Source organism: Zophobas morio, unplaced genomic scaffold (genome assembly GCF_036711695.1).
Source record: "Zophobas morio isolate AGI-343-1 ecotype UQ-CSIRO unplaced genomic scaffold, CSIRO_AGI_Zmor_V1 ptg000085l, whole genome shotgun sequence".
In the NCBI taxonomy this organism is placed as follows: domain Eukaryota; kingdom Metazoa; phylum Arthropoda; class Insecta; order Coleoptera; family Tenebrionidae; genus Zophobas; species Zophobas morio.
The window spans coordinates 98,734-118,368 of record NW_026972190.1 but is presented as its reverse complement, the minus strand read 5'-3'; the positions used below and the strand labels follow the sequence as shown (position 1 = coordinate 118,368).

Here is a 19,635-nt window from a genome sequence, read left to right as displayed (position 1 = left end):
GACGACTCACATCCTCGGTTCGATAAATTACGTATACAACCTTTGAGGTTAGTGTCGCTTTGTTAGCAGCATCAATTTCCGTCACAAAAAGTGCCGTCTCACATAGTAGGTGATGGTAAACGCGCTTGATTTTTGTATTTTTTAAAAAAACCTCTTGAAAGAGAAACGACTGTTACATTACTTAACTATGTCTTCCCCACAAACGGATTATGGTACGCCGACAGCTCTTTCCTAATGCACCGATGTAGTGTATATAGCGCTAATATTCCTTCTGAACTTGGTTAACCATCACAGCTAGGACGAAGTTCCATGTGGTAAATGTCGCGTGTTTAAATGAGTCGTTAACCCTTTACAGTTTTAAAAGAGAAAACTTATACAAAGCCCTCTTAATAATTGTGATGGAGCCGGGCAAAGCCGCTTTCTCGGAGGGCATAACTAACTCTAACTACTCTCCTTCCCTTTGCAGTTATTTATGGGATTTTTTTAGTCTTGATACGGTAAAATCGGTCATAGTAAAGTATGGCTACAATAAGGTTTTTTTCTATATTTTGGAAATAAAAATTTAATTTCTAGCTTTTCTTAATGAAGGTTGCACTTCAATTTCCAGACGAGTTACTGAAATACTCTGTTCAAATTGCGTTACTTTTGGAAAATAAAAATTATGAAATTTATATTATGGGTTTTTTAACTACATTATAACAGCATGATTTAGACAGTTTTTTTATTTATTATATTTTAAAGGCGATACGCCCTATGGGAGCTGTTGCGTGGATGAAATAACTGCTGAGCATGTTTGTGCTGATTTAATAATTCATTTTGGACGAGCTTGCCTATCCAAGTTTCTATACAACTTTAATATTATATATATTTATAAGTAAAAAACAAAAAAGACATAAACTGCTTTTTTCAGAGTTGAAAGAGTGCCAGTTTTATATATTTTTGGGAAACACGCTATTGACGTTGAAGATGCCGTTGAAAAAATTTTAGAGCTAATTGAAGATAACCATCAACCTGCTTTGCTTTTATATGATGTTATATACTATCATTCTGCAGGTTTTTTTAAAATTTATTATTTTAATAAATTTTTTACTATGTTGGTGTTTTGTTTAATTCAGTAAAATTTTATTTTCCACTAAACTAAAATATTTTTTCCCCTTCATTTTGATTGCTTATAAACGTTTTATTATATCGTTTATAAATCCCTATTAATTTTATATTTTATACGCTTTTTATATTAGGAAATATTTGTTCTTTCCTTTTTGGAGATTTTTAAATTCATCTTCCTTTTCTTATATATATTCAGTTTTATGAACTTTTTATACTTATAAACTTTTCCTTATCTATTTAACTAACGAATAGTACAATTATAATGTATAAATTATTTTTATTATTTTTATGATGTTTACCTGTTACTATAATTGTATAAAAAGAACTTCTTTTTTCAAATCTGCTAAGTAAATTGAAAAATTTAATCTATAGCCGACTCAGCGTCCCCGATACTTTTGATCCCCAGACGAGGCATCCATTTATAATTTTTATTTATAAATTTTCTAATTTTAAATAAAAATTTAATAAGTATAAATTTATTTTAGTTTCATATTAAAAAATATAAAACGTACACACTTACTTATTAGAGTTTTATACGCCCAGATTGGTTTGAAATTAAATAATAATTTTAATTTCATACTTGAGAATTTTTTTTTTAATTTTTGCTTGTTATAATATTTTTATTAAAGTTACTTTAATATTTTTAACATTAATTATTTTAAATTTTTATTTTATTTTAATAATTGACACTTTATTTATTTTATATATAAAAGATTTGAAATTAAAAATAATCAAGAAAATAAATTTAATACTGAAGTAAACGACTTTGGAAGAATCTTTGAATTACTTTCTGATACTAAAATTGAAGATTATTTGATAATTTTTATTGGTTACTTTTATATAGCATAAAAGTTTTCTATTATATATTGTTTGTAATTTTTATAAGATTGTTACTCTTTTTTATTTTAATTTTAATTGTAAACTTTTGGTGCATCTTATACTCAAAAGTTTAAACTTTATAAAAAGTACATGAAATTTTTATAAAGTTTGTTAGCGTTTATTATAGTTACGAAAGTTATATTTAAATTTATGTTAAATTTTATTTTAGTTAGAACATAAATTCAAAAATTTTTAGTAAATTTTAAATTATAAAAGTTATTTTTAATTTACCTTTTCCAAAAATTGGACTCTAAATTTTTGTTGTAATCTACTAAAAGTTTTAACAATATAAAAAAAAATTTAATTTTTAAAGATTTTTAGAGTTTTATTAAGATATTTTAAAGTTTCTTTTCTAAAAAGTTTTGTTTTTTAATTTATAAAAAATACAGCAAAACTTTGAAGATTGTAAGAGTTCTATTAATATTAAACAATAATTTAAATTGTGGTTGGGGTTTTCTCTAAATTTAACTGTAAACTTTTAAAATTACGACAAAGTTTTAAAGATGGTGTTTTTTTTTACATATAAAAGTTATCTTTCAGTTTACATTATTTTTGTAAATTTTGGTTATGATGTTAACTATAAAGTTATTTCATTAATTTTATTAGGAAAGTTAGAAATTTATAACTTTTTTATAAAATTTTAAAAAGTTTTAAATTTTTATAAAGAAGAAATGTTTCCAAATTAATTCAATCTATTTTATTTGCGGCTGTATAAATAATAATGATATTGTTAAAGTTAATAGTTTGGACAAAAGTAATATAAAAAATTAATAATTATTGTTATAATAATAAATTGAATTGTATATTAATAAAAATAAAGTTGAATTATAGGAAATAAAGGATAATATATAACAATAATAACTTTGAGAAACTTGAAACCACAATAATGATATTGTAATAAAGTATTGCTGGTTTATTCTAATTATTATGGAAAATAGTTTGTGTATATAAACATTAGTTGATAATAATAATAATAAATAATAAAGCTAAGAAATATAATAATGTAAGCGAGATTTAAGTATTGTTTATTATAATAAATATATAAAAACATTAATAATATTAATTTTTACAAATATATAGCATTATGCACTCTTGAGTTATGCAATTATTAAATTGTATTTCTTTTAATAAGCGTATATTTTTAGTGAATTTTTAATAGGAAATAATAATAATAGTAATTATTTTTCTATAATTTTTTATATTTACAAATAAAAATATTTTTTAGATGAAATATTACAAATAATAGTATTTATATATTAATATATTTTACGAAGAAAAGAATTGATAATATATTTTTTATTAGGAATATTAATAGTAATAGTACTTGTTTATATTATATAAATAAAAGAAATGGTAATATGTTTTTTATAAGGATTAATCATAATTATAGTAACTATTTATATTTTATATACTAAAGCAATAATAAAATACTTTTAATATAAGAAATATTTAACAATAATAATTTTTTTTATTGTATAATTAGAAGAAATAGTAAATTTTTTCTCAAGTAACCAAGCATAATGGGTAATCATTTACATTTTACTTAAAAAAGAAATGATAATAAAATATTTTTTCATTTAAACAATTTTAATATTAATGATTATAATAATAAATAAACTCTAATAATTATTTATATTTTATAAATAAAAGAAGAATAAATAATTATGCAAATGAAAGAAATAATAAATTTTTTTTATTTAATAATAGTAATACTCTCAGGATCATATAAAATAACAATATTAATAATCTTAATATAATTTGCCAATAAACAATAATTAATTTATTATACAAAGAAAGAAGTAATAAATAATAATACTTATGCAAATGAAAGAAATAATGATACTTTTATTATAAGAATGATAATAATACTATTTTCAGGATCGGAAGGGCCTACATTAACTTCTATGATGCTTTATTACAACCAATCCAAAGTAAACCTTTTTTTTGAAATGTTTTTTTTGATTATGATTTGCAGTGAAAACGTTAATAAATATTGTGCATTTCATTATATTTTTTTGATGGATCAAGAAAAAATTATATTGAATTTCCTTTCATTATTTTTGTTATTTTTTTATCATTACATTTCATTTATTTGTAATCTTTTATTTTTTTAATAGTTATAATATTATATGTTGGTTATTGCTAGAAAATATTTTTATAATAGTAACATTTTACACTTCACATTTGTATTATTATTTGATTTATTATTATTTAATTTTTTATTATCGTATTAATTATTCATTAATGTTATTTATAATATTCACTTTTATTATTCCCCTTTTTTTATTCTTTCTTTTTTATAATTATTTTAAGATATACTTTTTTAAAAGTTCCTTAGTTATGATCCTTTACTAAAGCGCGCGAGAATAGAATCCGTTGCTATCAATAAAACTTTAATGAAAAGGTTTATTACTATTGTTGTACTTTAATTGGTTTTTTATATTTATATCGATTGTTTATCTACTGAAAATTTTAAATTGTAAATATAATTTTTATAGGAAAGTTATAAAACTTGAAACCTTAAATAAAATTTATTTATATTTAATTCATTATATTATTTGTTTAAGTTTTTGCTAATAATTAATTGATATAAAAAGCTCAACTTTTTAAGTAGTGAGGTTTAAGTTTATTGGTCAACTTTCTGATTTCTGGTTGGTCACATTATTTTGTCAAAGTTTAGTGAATTTTAGTTTTAAGAGAGGTTGTATAATATTATTTGATATTTACTTTGTATTTCATTGATTCTTATGGTTTTAGTTTTTATTATTTTTTTAAGATTTTTTTGCAAAATAACTTTATTTCCATTTTACTCTTAAAAAATAAGTTACTATATTAATATACTTTCAACATAATTTTTTTGTATAATAGTATTTATGATTTATAAGAAACTTAATCCGAATATTATTTTTTTATTTTTTTTTATTATCGTTAAAGATATTATCTTATTGAAAAAGCCAAAGATGCGAGACTAGTAGGAATATTATTAGGAACTCTTGGCTCTGGTTATAAATTTTTTTTTGATAAATAAATAAAATTAAGTATATGCTCTAATAAAGTTTTACTTTCATATAACTTTTACTTCATAAAAATATAGTTCTAATAATAATGTTGATAATAATTAAATACAATTATTTAATAAAATTTATATAATTATTATTAGAAATTTAAGTAAAAATTTACTGATTTCATGTTATATATTTTTTAAGAAAAATATTTTATGAAACTTTCTCCTTTATAAATTCATATCTATTTAATAATAATATAAAATATAAAATATAAATATTTAATTAAGACTAGTATATATTACTAAAATCATAATTAAAGTTTTACTGTTTCTTAATTTATGATATAATTATATTCTCTGAAACTGTTACTTTATAAATAATAATAATAATTTAAATTAAATATAATTGTCTAATAAAGTTTTATTATTTGTTACGAAAATTATAAGTAAAGTTTTACAGTTTATTTATTATGAATAAGTTATATTTTTATAATAATGGTAAGTAAAGTTTAATACATTAATATAAGGAAGTTTTATTATATACTACTAAAATATAAGTAAAGTTATATTTTTTTTGTTATATGTATTAAAACGTATCATTCATAAATGTTTTACTATTTTGTATTTTTTATTAATAACAGTACAATTATTATAATAAAAAATGGTAATAACATTATATTTATAAGTATTTAAAAGTTTATTATAAGAAGGTTATTATTTTTTATTTTATTTTTACTTTATTTTTTTAAGATGTTCTATTTTTAATAATTTTTATATGAATATATTAAAAGTTTTTCATTAATAGATTTTTATTAACTATTTATTAATTATTATTATTTTATAATTTTTTAAAAATATATATTATGAGAAAAAACTTTTATTTATTAATATTTATTTAGTCTAATAAAAATATTTATAAAGAATATATATTAAGTAGTTCTGTAAATATAACCATCACGCAAAGGAATATAACCTAAGTTTTATTGTTTTTTGCTTAAAAAAGTGTTGAATACATTATTTTTAGCGTAACACTGTATATTTAAATATAAATAAAAAAAGTTATATTTACTTTAATATTTAATAAACTTTTTTACTACTAACAACAATAGTAAACTATTTTTATGAATATTTTTTTAATAATAGTGAAATAATACTTGATTTGTTTATAACGTTTATTACTATTAATAACAATAATAAAATCAGTAATCTATTTATTTATTGAATATTTTATACAAATAATAATAATATTTAATGAAAAAGTTAACGAATGTTGGTGAAAAATTCTATTATATACTTTTTATTAAAACAGTAATAAAAATAAATTAAGTAAAAACTTTTTATTTTTGCTTGTGTAATTAATAAAATTTAATAATAATTATTACAAAAGTAAAATATTTTTTAAATACGATAAACAAGTAATAAATTTATATTTATATATTATTTTTTTATAATAATATTATAAAACAAGTATTTTATTGTGTTTTCATCAAACTTTACTACTACCACGAATGAAGTATAGTAACTTTTTTCAATGAATATTATGATGAGAAGTTCATAAAGTTTATAATTAATAATAAGAAAGTAAAACTTATAATTCTTTAAATATTATAAATAAGTAACGCTAAGAATATTCTTGAATATACTTTATCTTTTTTTCTTAAAAAAAAACCTTTATAAAGTGTCACTTTTCGCGAGTAGTATTTAATAAAAGTAATAAGTACGAAGAAATAAAAATAAATAATTTTTTTATATAATAAAAAGTAAATTATATTTAAATTATTATAGTAAAAAGTAGTTTTGCTTTTAACTAATAAATTTTAAAATAAACTGTTTAACTATTAGTGTGACTTAGAAGCACGTGGCGTTAGATTTATATTAGAGCAATTACGTAGCCAAGCAAGCGTGTTATCTTTTTTTCATCGATGTGTTAATTTTAATATGTTGAAAATACATTATAGTTTGCTTCTAGTCCGATTATTTTTATTTTATGTTTAGTAGTGTATACTTATATTTATATTATTAATATTAAAACAAGTTTAATAAAAATTTTATTTTTTCATAATAACCTAAACATTTATTAATTATTTTATTACCTTTTAGCGAATAAAAAGTTTGTTTCTTTATAATAGTTTTATAGGAATATATTTTTTGTTATACTTATGTTTCTATATATGTTTTTAGCGTTTTTGCATAAAACTAACTTTTTTGGGTAACACATTTGCTTTACAATTTTAATACATTATAAAAATATCCTACAGAAAACTTGAAAGCGTTTTATTAATTATTTTTGTTTTATTTAAAAAAGTTTTATTTAAAAAGTTTATGGCTTTATGTTTTTATATTGACCAACAGGAAAATACAAAGAAATTACTGAATACATGAAGCGTATAATCAAAAATGCAGGGAAAAAGCCATACATAGTAATTTTTATGAGTGGATGCTTTTTTTTTGAGGCAATTTTAATTGGTTGAATATTTTATTTTGAATGTTATAATTGGATAGTTTACAAATTGTTTTTTTCTGTCATATTTTTATTCCCTTTTTGTGCATGAAGTTGTTTTTAATATTATTTTAAGCCTTTTTTAGTAATAGTTTCTTTTAAACTTTTATCATGAATTATAACGTTAAAACTTTTAAAAAACTTATTATTTTTATAACTATTTACTTTTTTTAATGAAACTTTATAACCTTTTTTCACGTGTTATTTTCAATTCACTATAATTATTGTATTTTTTTTGAAACAACACTTATTATGAACAGTTTATGTTGGGGAGAGTCTCCGACTTGAAAATCGCTAATTTTATTGAAATTGATATTTTTGTTTTATTGGCATGTCCAGAAAGTTCTTTTCTTGATTCAAAAGTATTACTATTATTATCATTATCATTATTATTTGTGATACTCATATTTTAAGAACTTTTATCGTCCCGTTATTACTCCTTTCGAAATGCAACTCGCGTGTGTGCGGTATAAATATTTTGCATTATTAACATTTCATTACTTTTTTTGAAACTTTTACTAATATCCATTAGAAGTCTTGACTGGACGGGCGAGTTTACTACTGATTTTCACAAAGTTTTGTTTAACCTCAATGAAAATAGTGAAAATGTTTTTATTCTATTATCCTTAATTTTTTTTTAATATTATATATAGTATCTTTATTATAAATTTTTTAAGCTTTATATACATTTTTACCTAGTACGATAGCGAGGAAGAAGGAGACTTCAGCCTTATTAATGGCCGCTATCGTGTTAATAAAAATGTTGCTGAAGGTTTTTATTTTTTAATACAGTTCGTTTTTTTATTTTTCAATTACGTTTTAAATATATTTTATTATTGATTTATTAAATTTATTTCTAAATTTTTATATAATTTTTTTATGAAATTATTTATTATAATTATTATGAAGTATTGCTTCGAGTTTTTGTTAGTATATATTTTGTATATTATTCAATACATTATAAATTTTTTATTCTTTTAATACAATGTTCTATTATAATTAAATTTATTGTGAGAGTTGTCATCATGGTTATATTAGTATTGCTTTGGAATATCATAATACATTTTATTTATTTTTTTAATAAATCCTAATATAAAAATTTTAATCATTATTTTCTTGAATATTGCCTGAAAGAAATGGTATTTCGCTCCAATAGCATTTCTTATAAAACCATGTGTATTATTACAGAAAATCGTATATTTAAACTTTTTTGAAACTTTATAATATTTTCTTTTAGGTTTTAATAGTTTTTTAATAAATATTAATTGTATCATCTATTAAGTTTATATATATTTATTAGTCCTTCTTTTTATTATTTATTCTCTTATTAATATATCATTTATTCATTATTAATATTTATAAGATCGTTACTTTTTAATATATATCAAATTGTATTATTTTTTATATTATGTTGCTTGCTATATAATTATAATTCTATTTACTTGTATTAGATCTTATATTTATTATTTTATATATTATCTTTTGTATATAATACTTATTTCTATGTATATATATTTTTTAATATATATATCTTTTTATATCCGGTGTCATAATTTTAATTATATATGCACATTTTAGTATATTATAAATTATTATATTAAATTTTTCTTTTTTTCTTTATGATGTTATTATTTTTATTCTGTTTTATATATTAAAAAGTTCTATTATATTTATTATTGATTATTTTTTTTGTTAATAATATGAATTCATTATATTATTTATAAAATAAAGTTTCTAGCAGAGAAATTTGCGCGTTGAATAAAGAAACGTTGGTCGTCACTGCAAAGTATTATAAATTTTGATAACTTGAAATTTTTATATTAAATATTGTAATTGTTTTTCGTCACTTGAATATTTTTTATTTTTTTAAATTTTTGAGTGTTTTTATTTTTATATAAACTTAAATTTACTTACTATTTTTCTTTATTTTTTTATTTAAATTGCTGTATTTTATTATATTTATTTTATTGATTTTAACTTAATGTATTTTTATATTTTCTTTATACTTTTTGTTTATTTTATTATACATTAATATATAATTTATTTAATAGTATAATTTATACATTTATAAAAATTTTTTATTTACTATTTTTTGTATTACCTTTACTCTTACTTTTAGTATTTAGAATTAAATCTAAAAAGTTTTATACATAATTATTAGAGACTTTTTAAATCACCGACGAGGTTACCGCGGATTGGACAAAGCTTTACACGTGACAGAGGTGAGAAAAGCCGTCGCTGGTTCTACTGGCCTCCCGAGAGGTTATATTAGAATGGAAGAAAATAGTGAAGTTAATAAATTTATACGTCATGTGTAATTATTAATACTATTATAATTTAAAAAGAATTATATAGTAAACTATAAAGAAAAGGCATTAGTAATAATAAAAGTCAATAATTTTGAGTATAAATCTTACGCTAATTTTTTATTGTGGCGTAATACTAAAAAGACTGAAGTTCTACCACAGCGTCCACTTGCCTCTTAATAAGTTTACTTCTGTTTAAAGTTATATAACTTAATCGGCACCTTAATTTTATTGGTTTTCTCGCTCATGCAAAGATTTAGTTAAATATATTTTAAATAAGTATAGCTCTACTTCTTTTTATCCCGCGACGCTTAAAAATGGCCGCTGTTAACTGGGAATAGTTTTTTTTATAGCTGAGATGATTTACTACGCATGTGTAATTTAATACTTTTGCGAATCTATTGCGGATATAATGAGAACAACTTTTTTTAGAATAGTCATACATTTATTTATATATAATTGAAATGATTTTTTTACAATTACGTAACAATAAAGGTTTTCTGATAGTAATTAACTAGAGAGCAGGCGATTAGAAATGAGTCTAACTTGTAAAAAGTGTTGTATAATTACTTGGTTTTAGATTTTATAAATATACATTAGTTTACTATAAGTGAAATTTTAACAAATACAATTCTATATGAGTGGGTACACAATACTATAAGCATCGCTTGTTGCGCAAGGAGAGTTTGCTTATTCCACAAAATAAACTGTTCAGGGTTTGGGTCAAGTTCACGTGCGTCCGCCACGCCAGTTTATTCTCCTAAATCTAAAGATAAGCGACAATGGAGGCGTAGAGCACTTTGTAATTTAAAAAGCTTCGCACGACTCCAGGCGGCGTGCGTTAATAGGGAGAACTGCAAATGCTGAAGTAATATTGCAGGCCGTATCACTTGCATAGAAGGCGATTTACCGGTGGATCTCGCGCTCATAAAGTGTATTAGAACTTTTGAGATCGAAGTTGAATTTGCAACCATCAAAGGAATGAAAGAGAGTCGCGCTGGTGGATCGAACCTACGACCTTAAGTAACTGCATGTCAATGCTCTTAACCGCTGAGCTACAACGTAAACTCTCGAAAATGGTTGTTGGCTTATGTGTGTAACTTGTTAAAGCGCTTGTGCATTCATGCGGTTGTCCCTCAACTACAAAGAACATTAAATAAAAAGCATTGCTAATAATAATCTGTTCTCCTAATTTGTTTTTTCAGTATAAATACAAACGGCGCATTGGCAATGAACGTAAGCCCTCACGCTTTGTTCTATTTTTATTTATCATTATATAAAATTTAGGTCGATTCTAGTAAAGTTAAGATTAGATAGAGCATGTTGGAAAGAGCGTAAGGGAAGATTTTAACACCCAATTTTATGAAGCAAGCCTCCCCGTTAAAACGATTTCGACCTTGGAAAAGGGGGTGTTTACCGCCTCCTACATAACCGTTCTCTTAAACTTATTACTGTGGCTGGGAACTATGGCAGAGCGTGGCTGCTTTAGAGACGGTGTATTGGCTTCAGTTACTTTGCCAACAAAACGCTAATAGGCCAATAGCGTTTGTATATATACATATATAATGAAAAAGAAACCAAAATGAACTGGATCTAAAGACGGAGTTGAATTATATTTGTTCCCTGAAGTTGGCGCCCTGTAGTCAAATATTTAAGCTCTTTTAAACCGATAATCCTTATTTGTTAATAATAGAGTTGAAGTGTAGATAAACAGTTAACCCTTTATAAGTTATCTAATGGTCAAAGCATAAACGAATTGCGGTTAATTTATAAATTAGTGTAACTTAAATTAATATATAAAAGTTCCATATTTCTGTAATAATTAAAAATGCCAGTAACTTTTCTCTAGCTATTTAATCTCTGTATACCAGTAACGCTACAGAGCGGTCAAATACGATAAAGCTTAGCAAATCTTTACAATGAACCCCATATTTTTTTAATATAAATATGATTATATTAATACTCACAAAACGAAGATTATAACGAATAAATTTTCAGTGTTTATAAGCTCGGCAATGAAAAATTAAAAGAATAATATAGGTCATAACGTAGCTGCTCTTAACCGGCATCAAGATACTAGGATTGCAAGAAGGACCATTCAGACTATAAAGACTGAAAACAAAAGATATTTGACAGCACGTGGAATGTGGTGAAGTGCTGAACAAATACATTTATTGTTATATAAACTGCCCAACTTGGCAAGCGTGTCGCCTAAAATGCTTTTTTAAATGCAGGCAAAATATAACGAATTATTAGAAGAGAATCATTCAGTTGTTAAAAAAATAAAGAGCTCTAGGAAGAAACCAATTATCAAAGCATGACATTGATTACAATAAACTGGGTGATGATATAAAAATTTAGAAATAAAAACAGGAATTACACAAGGAAAAGAAGAAAAAAGTCTATAATATCAAGAGAGCTGAAAGACTAGTTGCGAACGAAATAGTTTATTTTAAAAATAATAAAAAATTTTTCCCATAAAACTGGGTGGAAACAGCTACTATATAAAAAGTTTTCCTAAGTACTGGATTAGATGAGCTAAATTTTGAAAAATAGCTACTTGAACGTTACCGAAATCAAATTAAAAAAGTGTGTGGAATGGAAGATAGTACTAATTGTGAAAAATTAGGGAGACTTAGAATCAAGACTGACGTTGGTGAACTTTTTATTAAATCAGGTATCACGTCTACCGAAAAAAAATAGTAAACACAGTCAAGTATTAAGTTTTAGGGTATTTAAATCTTTATTGACTGGTATCTAAACCTTTAATGCAGATATTTAAACCTTAAAGCCTTTTAAAATTTAATTTAAACAAATTTATATATATAGTGGAGACTTAAAGACTTGACTAAAACAAAAAAAGCACTGAAAAAAAAATTAACACGACTGCTGCTTATTTTTCGTGAACCTTCATTATATACTAACAACTAAGCTATGAAACAATCTAAATGATAATCATAAAAATTACCTAAAATGGTAATTAGCGTTAAAACATGAACTGGGATCTTTTCCTTAACAGTAAGTGCGGTCTTTTATGAATAAGTAGAGTATTCGCTGCCACGGATGGGTGGGTGAGATGGCACAAAGCGCTAGGGCAAAACGCCTTTGAGATAGCTACTAACGATAAACTGGTAGACTACCAGATTTTTCTTAAAGATTTCAGGTAAAATTCTTAAATAAAAGAAGTCTGATAAACTTGCTTCTTGTAAACTTCTAAACAATCGTCAATTTCGTAAAAGAATTCTCTTTAATCTATATCAATGATTTTAACTATATATAAGGTAAACTAGAAAAGGGTGCGAGGGGGGGACTGTACAAATGAGGGCTTCACTCTAGAGAGCAAATATATATATATATATAATTGTTTCCGCATAACATTGTTTTTTTCTTTTCATTAATTTGTGGTATCGGCTGTTCTGTGGTGCTTCCATGAGTCAAGAAATTTATCAGATAAATTAAAACCGTGTTGAAAATTTAATAAACCTATATTTCAATGTCCTATAGTTTATAATTTACAATCAACTATATTATATAACTAATAGTTTGTAAAGATACCAGTTTAAAGACTTAATCCAGGTAAATTAACATAAATACAACCAGTAGTAACGACAAAATAACGTTTAATTATATCGACGTGAAAGCTCTAGATCACAACCTTAAACTTAAAAATTAACAGTTTAAAATGAATTCATATGCATTACAAAAAACAGCTAAAAACCATAATTCAAAACAGACAAGATACATATTACGACTTCGACGACAAAGTAAACAGTCTAATCCATACAAACGAATAGGAATTCGAAAAATTAACTAACGTGCTATAAGTGAAAACTTAAAACATAATAAAACGTGTAAGGAACAGACAAAAACAGTCAGCCCCATAATACTACGGAGACCAACGAAAATTAAAGAAATTACCATACAATGGCAGCTCTGAAGAAATTGATGTTCTATTAAATGAGTACGTTTTTCATTGAGAGGAGTATTCAATATATTAATTTAACGAGCAGTTTCAAACGAAAAAACATTTTTTTGGAACACCAACTCAAAGCGAATATTTACCTGCAGCTATATTTTTTACCACACTAAGTGAAATATACTAAATGACAGAACACAGCACAGGATGACAGTAAAAAAAGAACTAATCTCTATATTAAAACATAAAGGATTCATTAAATTTTTAGAATTTTCCAAACACGACAGTCTGTTTAGACCACCTTGGAATTTAATTTAAGAAAATTTATATAAAGCTATACTCTCTGAGAGATGTTTCCCGTAAATTAAGGGCATAGATCTATCAGCTGACTTGTATCCAGTGTTATATAAAGAAAATATCTGGCTACAGCTGTTAATACTAGAACGATGAATGAGAGTATACATCTGTATGGTAATAAAGTTGATCGCCTTCCCTACCTACAAAAATTACGGATATTAAAAAATGATAGCTTTAATAAACTGAAATGGTGGGAATACTTAACGGCGCAATCTCGCTGGGACAACACTACACCGGCGGCAATGAAGAGATAGACTATAGCTTTGCTCTGAATTATTACAAAACGTTAGAAACAGGCACAGTGTATACAAGGTTCATGAAGCGTCAGACCCAAAGAACACCTACATAACGGAACCCTCCGGTCATTATATTATTAAAGAAAATAGCGAGCCACCATAAATGTTAAGGATGCTCTTCTGGTTCAATTCGCGATTTTGCCATTACAAACTTCACAGTGTGTGTAATAAGGAGATTATTATAAAGTTAATTTTGAAACTAATTTAACGAAAAAAGGATCCACATCGGTGGCGACCATTAAGTAGTTTTTGAATGTTTTTTACATAGATTGACAGAATACTACTATTAAAGGTAAATTTTTAAAACTAAATTAGTTAAAGAAAAAGGAATTTGATTAGTGGTGACAATGTTTTTGATTGGCTCTTCGATCCTATTTTTTAGTAAACATACCACGTATCTTTTACCATAAATCTAGCCTTCAAGCTTTATGCTCTTACTTCTTTTGCTATTTTCTATCTAATCTATTATAATATCTCTTTATTTTAAATTTGTTTTTTATTAAATATTTGATAATTTTTATTAGTGTAATAAATTTAACCAAGAAAGGAGTTAGTATTTATTAACATGGAAGCAAACCAAAAGGAACAACTTATCTTTAGAAAGCAGTTCCGTGCTGTATATAAAGTATGAAACAGATAATTTTGAGCATCTAAACATCATTTAAATTTTTCAATCTACGGGGTTGCCCGAATTTTTATTAGTAAAAAACTAATAATTTTTAGTTTTTAAATTGTGTTAGTTAAGATCCCCACTCGCGTAGTCTGAGTCTAATGTAGCACTTATAACAATTAATTAATAAAAAGAAAAATGGCAAGTTAATAAACTACTCTGCAGCTGCACCCAAAAGTCAAAGACAAGGGAGACTAATAGGTATCTTCGTCGTATGGTACATAATTAATTTACTAAATATGGTAAAGTGCGTATCTAGATTTTCCACGTGTGTGTTGCCGGGCCATTGAGTAAATAGCTAAGCGTGAAATAGCTTTAAAAACTTTTTTTCTGTTGAAACAATTTTTTTTTTGGTTTCCTGTTTTGTAAAAACAAAAGAGTTGTACTTTGCTTATGCTTTTTTATTAAAATAAACTGTTATTTTCATGCACTGAATCTATCCATTCTAGTGACCGCTATATAAATAAAGATATTATTCAGTACAAAAACTACATAACTTCACTAGCCCAGCGACACTACTCAAGTAAAATAGGTTACTCCGCAACCAAGTGATAGAAGAAGAAAGATCTCTCAAGCCGCGCCATGACTAGCTCATATGCATATCATATGCACTTACTAACTACAATCTGCTAAATATTTGCCGAAATGTTTGTTGCGACTTATCACAAAGTTGGTTACACTGAAAAAGCATGTAGGTTCTAGAGGTACGAGATATCCACCACTATCAGTTTTGCAAATATGAAAAGTTCTATTGCAAATACTGTTATAATATTGGACACATCGAAGCAGCATGCAAAAAAAAGGCAGACATTCCATTTAGTTAACAAAACGGCCTGTCCAGAGTTGGTTGGAAACAAATGAGAACAGCGGATCACACCACGCACGTTCCTGGCGTTAGTCAGTTATTTATTAAAATTTGATGCTTCTCAATTTTAAAAAGAGAAAAACAAGCAATATTTTCTTAATTAACCATTCTGTAATATTTAATATAACTTACAAAAGATATATTAAACAAATTAATATTTTCAAAAAAACTCTAATTCCTATTTTAGATTTTAAAAATTACTGTAATCGATTAACTCGTAAAATTTCAAGAACGTGCCTTCGTCCTTTTTCTATTTTCAATATTAGTTTTTTTTGCTTTTATTTGGTTTTTTAATGGCTCTTTTTTTTATTAAATAGTTGTAACTTTTTTTTTTATCTCGGAACATTTTCGCATTTACATATAGGGAACTTCGTGATGTTGATTTTGTTTTATGTAAGGTGTATTTTCAATTACTCTCTGCTCCCCCCCTAAGGGGTAATTTGACTCGAAGGTTCTAGTAAACTAACAAGGACTGGAAGCGTACACGACCCAATAAGTCAACAGTGCGGCAAACTGCATAGATTCTTTTTATTTTAAAAATTCTTAGGGCTTGTACCCTCTCCCCAAACACATATGAAAGCCATCTTCTTAAGCTACCCTTTTAACCGAATGATGAAAGCCTTTGGGAGTTTACATTTTTCAAGTCTTATGCAGACGTAAAACTATCAAAAATTAGAAATAATTTACTTTCCGCTTAGTTTCGCTGCGTACTAAGCTTTGTTCCTAAAACTGTTTACTGTCTACATCCTTCTGGCATAGTGAAGCAAAAATGCTTTACACTTCCTTTACCTAGCTCTCGTTGTTAAAATCCTTTGAATTTATTTAAAATGCTAAAATAATCAGTTTGTCGCTATGTTAATCAGTTTTCATTAAAAATAGTTTATTGTTTGACGTCACACTGCCTGACTTAAATTTTTAAATAATCGCACATTTGCATAATAGCTTAGGGGTTCACTTGTATCTCTTGTTTAAAAGGTTTATCTTTTTTATGTTTAGGTAACTAACACAAAAACACGGTACACACAACACCTAAGTCACAACTTGAAACGTGATACAAAACATACGAAAAACAACAGAAAAACAAAACGCTAACTCTAAATTTACTCAGGAAAAATAATCCGTGTTTAATCCAATCAGAAATCTGAGAAACAACCAATAAAAACACAAGAAAAGAGGAATGAACTAATATTTCAATACAAAAAAAAATTAATTTGGCAGATCTTATTAATTGGATACAAAAAAACCAAAGTAAATTTTATCTGGTTCAATTAAATTTACTGTACACATTTGAAAGCAGTTCGACCTTTTTTTTCGTAAAAGTAAAAATACAGACCGAAATCGGTTCAGTAAATTAAAAACTTGCTTTAATATACTTTTTTGTACAAATTTATACAAATTTTAATAGGAACTAATACTACTTATCCTTGATATCCCATAAATAATACTTCGACAGTCCTAGTAACCCCACTTTTGATTTATGCATTCTCGATGATTCATTCATTTTAGAACATAATATTTCATTCTATAACAAATTCCACAAGGGATTAAAATTAAATTTAAAATGAACTTTGCAAGGCTAACACCAAAAAAAGAAAAAAAATTTGACTCGCATACCAATCTTTTTTGTTACATTAATTAGTGATGACCCTCACCTTACCATATACGATACCTGTAATACCGGAATCGAAGATAAAATAAACACTAAACAATAAATATAGAATATTCGTGATGAGACTTAAGAGCAGGAGTATGCACAATAAGATCTATTCTAAAAAAGTAAACATAAAAGGAAGAGGGTTGTACATTATTTTCTTGCATAAATTACATCAGGTATCCTAATAAAAGATCAAGCTCTGAATTCTCCAGTTCTTAAATATTTAATAACTTACAAAAAAACATATATTTTAGTAAATAGTAGAAATATATATATACAAAAAATAAGTAAAAAATATTATTAGTAATAGTGTTAAGTAAATATAATAGAAGTTCAAAAATGAAAGAATTATAGTACAGCTAACAAGTAATCTAACTTTTAGGCCCTGTTAAAGCTTTAAAACCTTGCTCGGAAGGCCACGTGATATAAGCGCGCTTTTCTGGTTTCATTTTTAAACAGAGCAATTAGTAAACAGTAGGTCTCAGTCTTTCTTTTTACTTTATACCTTAGCATGGAAAATGAACTTAACGAAGGTATACTAATAGATCTTTGAATCAATTTTTTTTATATCTGTTTTATATAAAATATTATAGAACCTACTTATAGAGAGATTTACGAAAAACTGGAGCTCTGCTTCGCTTACTTCTCAAACTCTTCGCAAAGTATTGATGAGTTAAAATTGCTCATCGGCCGGAAAAATTTAGCTAAAAATTTTTATTCTTTTCCACAGCCTTCTAATGAAGACAGGTGTAATAAATCATACTGAGGAGTATTTACCTTATATTTAAATCTTCATTCACGTAGAATAAAAATTCAAAATATTGAAACACCTCAACGCTTTGAAGTGATTGTCCAGCTGAGTGATCAATATTATTTAAATGAAGTTGAATGCTTGAAATATTTAAAGTCACTTCTAAACTGTCATATTATAACTTTTTTTTACTGTTTCTGTTGGTATTATTTTGGAAATAATGTTAATATTAACGTTTTTATTACAGAGGGGCTCATAAGTTTAAATTAACCTTTACTGAGTTTATTGAGATGGAACGCATCTATGCTTGTTGTGTTTTAAAAAAAATATTCGCTGTTGGACTTGATTCCACGAAGTCCTTGCTGAGTGCGATGATGAGCGAATTTTCCTCAGAAATTTTGTTAAAAAGTAAAAATTATTACAATATTATTCTGTTAATCCCAAATGGCATTTTAAGCGCTTTTGATGTGTACACGTTATTATTAAGCAAAATTAATAAAAATATATGTTTTATAAAGATGTACTTTTTAAGTACAATTTAAATAATTTGAACTTTAAACAAGTATAAAAGAAAAAAATTACTGAAAGTAAATTTTACAAACGGTAACAGACGTATGAAAAAAATAGTACGAAAATTTACAGAACCCAAAGCTAAAATACAAATTTATTAGTTAACATTTATTATAAAAAAAATATTTAATTACAAACTTTTTAAGACGTAAATAATATATCACATAACATTGTATTATATATAATAAAATATAATTTAGCTTATATTGTATTATGAATATTGTTTTATATACTTCAAGTAGGTTCTGTTTTTTTTTTTTATTAAAGTTAATAAAAATAGAATGTTAACTACAATATTTGCGGATCTTAAAAGTTTAATTAAAGTTTTTATATAAATTTTAACTTTTTAATCTAACGAATTTATGTTTTTTGGGATCTGTTAATTTTTAATTCATAAAAATACTAAGATTTTTTAATTTTTTATTTTAATTTTTATTTTGATTATTTTCATGAATCTCATTTTTTTAATACTAACATTTTACTATTTATTGTGATATTTCTATACTTCTGCATTGAGTTGGGTATAAATTATTTTTTTAAAAGTTATTATAAATAGGTTAACTTTTTTTTTCTTGGTAGGGCCTAATCTTTGCTTTGAACTTATCGAATTTATGGTGGAGCTTTACAAAAAAGTTAAAGAACAACAGGAAAATTTTATGATTGAAAGTTATTCTCGTTGCTTAGAAGACGAGCTCGATTTATTGGCGCAGTGCGTTTTTTTTGTCAGGTCTTTTTAATTAATATAATAATTTGCAAAATT

At 24.7% G+C, this 19,635-nt stretch overlaps 2 long non-coding RNA genes across 2 annotated transcripts; both read left to right on the top strand.

Moving 5' to 3' along the window:
- The first annotated feature begins 1,865 nt into the window (after window positions 1–1,865).
- LOC135144185 (uncharacterized) lies at window positions 1,866–7,407 on the top strand. The gene is made up of 5 exons (XR_010283029.1): window positions 1,866–1,936; window positions 3,865–3,917; window positions 4,317–4,390; window positions 4,921–4,988; window positions 7,343–7,407. It is a non-coding gene; the product is annotated as an uncharacterized LOC135144185 (long non-coding RNA).
- A 362-nt stretch (window positions 7,408–7,769) lies between these two features.
- LOC135144179 (uncharacterized) lies at window positions 7,770–9,764 on the top strand. Its single transcript, XR_010283024.1, has 6 exons — window positions 7,770–7,852; window positions 7,905–7,957; window positions 8,023–8,098; window positions 8,190–8,262; window positions 9,222–9,276; window positions 9,652–9,764. It is a non-coding gene; the product is annotated as an uncharacterized LOC135144179 (long non-coding RNA).
- Window positions 9,765–19,635: the final 9,871 nt, after the last annotated feature.